Source organism: Octopus sinensis, linkage group LG14, assembly GCF_006345805.1.
Source record: "Octopus sinensis linkage group LG14, ASM634580v1, whole genome shotgun sequence".
Lineage (NCBI taxonomy): Eukaryota > Metazoa > Mollusca > Cephalopoda > Octopoda > Octopodidae > Octopus > Octopus sinensis.
In genome coordinates this window covers 54,129,092-54,136,591 of record NC_043010.1, presented here as the reverse complement: position 1 = coordinate 54,136,591, position 7,500 = coordinate 54,129,092, and positions in this window count along the sequence as shown.

Sequence of the window (7,500 nt, the reverse complement as noted above, 5' to 3'; positions counted from 1 at the left end):
ATATGGGCATGATTGCTAACGTAAAAATCGAAAACGGCGGTCAATATTCAAGATGGCTACCAACATCACAAAAAGTCAGTCCTTCGTTATACTTCCTTTTGTGCCTCTCCATGCATTTGATTGATGATGAAACCTGTATAACCTGAATTAGTGAAGAAGATAGTAGGAAAATTCTACAAAAGGTAAATATAGGCGGTTTGTGTAAAATATAGCATATTGAATAACATTTATTGTTATAAATCTTACTTCATGTTCATCGCAATTATTAATTTTTAATGCTGGCGCCATCTTGGATTTTGGCCACCATTTTCTATCTTTTCGTTGGAAATTATGCCTTTCTTAAAGATCCTGTTTTAATCTATGGGTGTGCCAGAATGCATATTTGTATCATCTTTTGAAGGATTTTTCTACTATCTTCTTCACTACTTATGCCCTAACCAAGTTGATACTCCAAATCCGCCCTTTTCACAATGTTTGCTTCAAAAACACTTAAATGATGCAACTTGCGTGATTAACAGTGCATTCAATATGACAATTGGTTCTCAAACAACCATATAAGCTCGCATGGCGGCAGTATATTAGGCAGAAATAGCAGCCGAATCTCCCTGATATAATATACTAGCCATTGAAAAAAGAGACGAATAATACTGAAATAAAATACTCTCTGAAAATAAGACAGAATTGTCGTGTTGTTTCAGATGAAGAGGTTTAACCTGAACTAAATAATAGCAGCTACAACAGACGAGGCTGCCATGAAGCGCCTTTCATCATTAAAAGTACAGCAGCCCGTGTCATCACACATTATATCTGATGTGCTAAACAACAAATAACTCTGTCTGCAAATAATAAAAATAGCTATTAAACCCGTAAGATAACTCAGCACATGAAACACAAAACACACTAATTGCACACTTTAGAAAATGATAAATCAATATATAGCGTAACTGACGCAGCTGGACAGTACGTAATATAAAGTTAGTATGTTTAGAAACCACCTAATTTAATAATTAAGAAGATGGTGAAAATGAGAAAAAACATTGGTGTGAAATATTTAGTCACCCTCTGATAACTAAAAATGAAGCAAGTTTAAAACGTATTTACGTATATTAATAGAATTTGTGTAGTACTAAAGCTCGTCGATAAACTGAGAATTTTGTGAATCTGTGCCTAAAAGCAGTATCCAGTGAATATAAACTTCCAAAATTAAAGCTATTCCGGTTTCAAATAGAGATTTATGCATTTACTACACTAAGGGGTTCAGCTGAGTAAATCATTATCTCTTCTGAAATTGATTTTCCAGGATATTTTCTGACTCTTGAAATTTAAATTTCAAATCCCACTCAGCTACAATTTACCTATCAGGTGTTCGGGGTCGATAAAGTGTTGTCATCAGTAGGATCGGCTGGCTTCATTCTACTCCAATTCCATTGCCGTATGCCCCTAAGTCAGAAAACAATAAAAACTAGGAAATATTGGCGCTGATAATCTGACGAATATCCTGTTTATTCTATCAGTTATCATCTAGATAATAGCACATTTAACACTCCTCTAACATCCAGAATATTTCAAGATTGTATGAATACATTTCGCATGTGCTCTCAGTAATACTTTATTAACAACTAACTCCAGCTTTCCTCAAACACGACTTGTTTCTTATTAACTGAATGAAGTACGTGTATCTCATCTTATTCACATTTTTCTGTTAGAAAAATTCGGTATTAAGGAAATATTTCGGTGATATTTTAAGTAATAGAGTTAGATTTGAAATATACATAAATTTAAACAAAATTTCTAAAATTCCGAAAATAGATAGAGTTTATGGGCAATAATAATATTTTGTATAAGAGTACAGTTTAAAATGTTTCAAGTATTTTAAGTCTATAGGCAAAAGTGTAAAGGCCAAACGAAGCTACATCTGAATGGTAATTTCAAAAGAAAAAGAAGAATTTGAAAATTGAGCTTTTACACATCTGTGAAGCATGAAATTGGTAAAGTGTCGATATTGATGTCAAGTTTTGAAAAGACAGTGGCGATAACTCTACGCGACTGTATATAGAATAATTGCAAATAGAATACCAGAATAGATTACATTCAAATTGAAATATATTCAGCATAGAAGATCTCTCACAATATATATATATATATATATAAACAAGAAGGGTAGTAATATTATTTACTACCAGGTGCCCAGCACAAAAGACGAATTAGTCATAAGACAAAAATATTATTCATATAGAAAAATATTATTCATGTAGTTATACAATTAAGGGCTCCTAAATAAAGATGCCGAGTGCTGGGAACACAAAAAGGGGATGAATTTATCGAGAGTGAAAATCAAAAACGTTTACCGATAACTTTAACAACTCGTACCGCGGTTTCTGCTTCTTTCTAGCAAAACACAGAATATGTTTGCTAAGGCCAGCTTCATCAGCGAGTCGCCTGAATTTAATCGAGGTCTGCAGCGATGTGGGACTATATGTTACACCCGACTACTAGCAGATCTTAACTTTTCAAATCTCTGCGCAGACGCAAAATTTACACGGGCATGCCGGGAAGAATTTTACGAATAAATTCATCATGTAGTATGCGAATATAAACAAGAAGGGTAGTAATATTATTTACTACCAGGTGCCCAGCACAAAAGACGAATTAGTCATAAGACAAAAATATTATTCATATAGTAAAATATTATTCATGTAGTTATACAATTAAGGGCTCCTTATACAATTAAGGGCTCCTTACCTGGTAGTAAATAATATTACTACCCTTCTTGTTTATATTCGCATACTACATGATGAATTTATTCGTAAAATTCTTCCCGGCATGCCCGTGTAAATTTTGCGTCTGCGCAGAGATTTGAAAAGTTAAGATCTGCTAGTAGTCGGGTGTAACATATAGTCCCACATCGCTGCAGACCTCGATTAAATTCAGGCGACTCGCTGATGAAGCTGGCCTTAGCAAACATATTCTGTGTTTTGCTAGAAAGAAGCAGAAACCGCGGTACGAGTTGTTAAAGTTATCGGTAAACGTTTTTGATTTTCACTCTCGATAAATTCATCCCCTTTTTGTGTTCCAGCACTCGGCATCTTTATTTAGGAGCCCTTATTGTATAACTACAAGAATAATATTTTTCTATATGAATAATATTTTTGTCTTATGACTAATTCGTCTTTTGTGCTGGGCACCTGGTAGTAAATAATATTACTACCCTTCTTGTTTATATTCGCATACTACATGATGAATTTATTCGTAAAATTCTTCCGGCATGCCCGTGTAAATTTTGCGTCTGCGCAGAGATTTGAAAAGTTAAGATCTGCTAGTAGTCGGGTGTAACATATAGTCCCACATCGCTGCAGACCTCGATTAAATTCAGGCGACTCGCTGATGAAGCTGGCCTTAGCAAACATATTCTGTGTTTTGCTAGAAAGAAGCAGAAACCGCGGTACGAGTTGTTAAAGTTATCGGTAAACGTTTTTGATTTTCACTCTCGATAAATTCATCCCCTTTTTGTGTTCCCAGCACTCGGCATCTTTATTTAGGAGCCCTTAATTATATAACTACATGAATAATATTTTTCTATATGAATAATATTTTTGTCTTATGACTAATTCGTCTTTTGTGCTGGGCACCTGTAGTAAATAATATTACTACCCTTCTTGTTTATATTCGCATACTACATGATGAATTTATTCGTAAAATTCTTCCCGGCATGCCCGTGTAAATTTTGCGTCTGCGCAGAGATTTGAAAAGTTAAGATCTGCTAGTAGTCGGGTGTAACATATAGTCCCACATCGCTGCAGACCTCGATTAAATTCAGGCGACTCGCTGATGAAGCTGGCCTTAGCAAACATATTCTGTGTTTTGCTAGAAAGAAGCAGAAACCGCGGTACGAGTTGTTAAAGTTATCGGTAAACGTTTTTGATTTTCACTCTCGATAAATTCATCCCCTTTTTGTGTTCCCAGCACTCGGCATCTTTATTTAGGAGCCCTTAATTGTATAACTACATGAATAATATTTTTCTATATGAATAATATTTTTGTCTTATGACTAATTCGTCTTTTGTGCTGGGCACCTGGTAGTAAATAATATTACTACCCTTCTTGTTTATATTCGCATACTACATGATGAATTTATTCGTAAAATTCTTCCCGGCATGCCCGTGTATATATATATATATATATTATATATATATATATATATATATATATATTATATATATATATATATATATATTATATATATATATATATATATATATATACAGGGGCTGGACAAAATAACGGAAACGTTAAAATTTCAAACAATTTATTTTAATATTGAGTAGGACTGCCTTTGGTAGTAATTGCAGCTAGAATTCTACGAGGTATAGACTCGTACAAGGTTTGAATTATTTCCAAAGGAATTTTTGGCCATTCTTTAGTTAAAACAGTCTCCGGTTCTTGTAGTGATGAGGGTGGAGAATATAGACTTTTTACCTGTTTTTCTAAAATGCACCATGAACTTTCAATAATATTGAGATCTGGGAACGGTGGTGGCCAGATAAGATGTTCAACGTAACTAGAATGTTCCTTGTGTCATTCAGTAACAACTTTAGTTGTGTCAATTGGTGCATTATCAACCTGACAGATTGCGTTCCGCAACCGTAGGATGAATTTAATCAGGTAAAATGCTTAAATAGTGTTGACTATTAATTCTATCATGAAGGGAAACCATTGGGCCAGCGGATTTCCAAGATGTAGCCCACCAGATAATCACAAATCCTCGTTCATGTTTAACAATTGAATAAAGCCAGTCTGAGTCGAGCGCTTCTTTCGGCTGTCTCCATGCGTATACTCGGGTGGTCATCGAAAATATGGAAAAGGATGAATTGTCCAAGAAAATAACATTCTTCCACTGCTCTAGGGACCAAATCTGTAGGCTTTTACTCCACACTAAACGCTTTGCAACATTTGTTTTTGAAAGTAGTGGTTTTCTCATTGCAGCCCTCACATGAAATCCGGCTTTTTGCAGCGCCCGGCGAACAGATTTTGTGGAAACTGGATTCTCAAGTTTAGTCTATCGATAAGGAAATTCCATTTTCGCTCTGTAGTGCTGGATCCAAAATTTTTTTGACCACAAAGGTGGCACCTTTCATGTTGTCCAATCAATTGATAGAAGACATCCTCACAACGTATGTTACTTCACAGACATTACACTGTTCAAAGGGTAGACGGATGGAATCGCTGTATAAACCTGTTCACGTACGTATAGGCAGCTAAAAGATTTAGTGAATGGATAGTAAATGCTATATGTATCTGCATACATTGACACACGTGTATGTATGTGTGAGTGCGTGTACTTGCGAGTGCATGCGTGTGTGTTTGCGTATGTTAATGTGTACGCGCGCGTGTGTGCATGTGTGTGTTGTGCGTGTGTCTGTGTGTTCCGTTTAACGACGTAAATTCGAATTGAGTCGAGACATACAAAATTTGGACTTGATGAATATAATTACAATGTAGCAGTTAAATAAGATCGTTATTTATTTATTCTCACTTTGACTCGGAAAATAAAATTACAGTATTCTTTGACAAAGGACATAAACTCTATTTTATCGCAGTATATCCTATCACTATTACAAAACTTGCTTCGACGAAACTGGCAAAAATTGTCTATTTTGTATACAATAAATTTAGATATTGGCAACTCGACAGTATTTCGTTTTGGTAATACAATATACTACCACGAACATTGTAGGTTTACAAACAAATAATTCTCTAACCTTGTGTTAGCAGTGCGAAATATTTCCTTTTCAATTTATCTCTATAGATTTCCTATGATAAAAATAGCACACAGCTCACAGACGTCAGACACACAACATTGTTATGTGAACTTAAACTTGATGATATATCATGGTTGAAAAATAAATTACTGTTGACTTGTGAGCTATTAGATTTACGTACCAGTTTTCAGGAATCTGTTTAATATGCAAATTGGACTACCCAATTGTGTTACACTTTTAAATCTAGTGCGTATTTGAGCAATGTATTCGTGGATACTCGGTGGTTTAGAAGAAATACTGATGAAAGGGCAATTCCCCTGAAAAATTCATATACACTCACAACCTAATAATTCTATTTTCGATCGCATTGCTTATGTACACGTGTTCTTTAAACGTCAGAAATTGCAACGCACACTCGGAATTCTATAGAGCATCTATACAGATATAATTAAAAGTAACTATAATTTTTTTCAGACTATTAAAGATACGATAACCAAATAGAGGCAGTCGTTGCTTATAATGGAGCCATAGGCCGAGAAAAGACTTGGTAGACAGAAAGAATCTTGGTAGACAAACACAATCCTTTCGTAAAAATGCTTCTACATGTGTGGGTGTTTGTGTGTCTCAGTTTGTTTCTTTTTATTTGTGACTCACGAAAGCTTGAAAATCGTGATTAGTGTATCGACTTTCCCGTAACATGTAGTTTCCACGAACGTGTCCTATTAGATAAGTAGCTAACATTAACGATATAAGTACTGAGATAGATTCCTACAGAAAAAGTGAACAACTGAAATCAGAGAACTTATCAAGGCGTTGCCTAGCGGCCATCCAAGATCTATGACTACTTAAGTGTAAGATAAGAAATATAAAGGATCTTGTTTTTCGTTTTCTTATTTTTCTTACAATCATTTCACAGTTATTTTTCTTACAATTTTTAAGGTTTACTGCTTGAGCAGAGACGGTCGACAAGGTCAACATGGGTGCAGATAATACAGTCATTAGGACTGTACAATCGTACAAACATGAGGACATTTCTCTTTATTGACCTTCAAAGAGAGCATTGCTTAGCCATTCCGAATTTTATGGAGTATTCAACACTACAATATTTAATGTAATGGTTTTCTATTTCTAGTGCGTAAGGCTTTCAGTGAGTTTTTCTATATTACATTTATGAACCAACTATCATTTTGCCACTGAGTGTAAGTTAAGCATTGGGGAATAGAAAATCGATGAATTATCTAATGGACGACATTAAAAACGTGAGGATAGCACATATTCAACATTCTGAGGAATTGTTGAAATAGATAGCCCTCGAAGTTATGATGAATGAGATTAATGATGGCATCGGATGAATGATAGATTGAGGTTTCACTTTATCACTTACATTTCCCATGTCAACACCGATTGATTAGATCTCCGATAAAAATACAACCACGTTAAAGCCGTTTCGACGTTTATGGAGTGTTCAGCACTACAATAGTTTATGTAGCTTCCAATTTTAAAGATGTTGGATATAATAGCAACGCAAAGTATTGTTACTGTTATATCTAGCATGTCTAGTTACAGCATATGGATGCTTTCGTCGTTTCCTTACGTGAGATAAATGATGTAGTTAACGGATATATGTTGATGTATTAAGAGATGGAGAAAGAGGACTGTTGCCAAATGTCAACGACAAGGAGCGTCAAGCACGACAAAAGTGAAGCTGCAGGTATCGCTACAGTCCAACATATATAACACC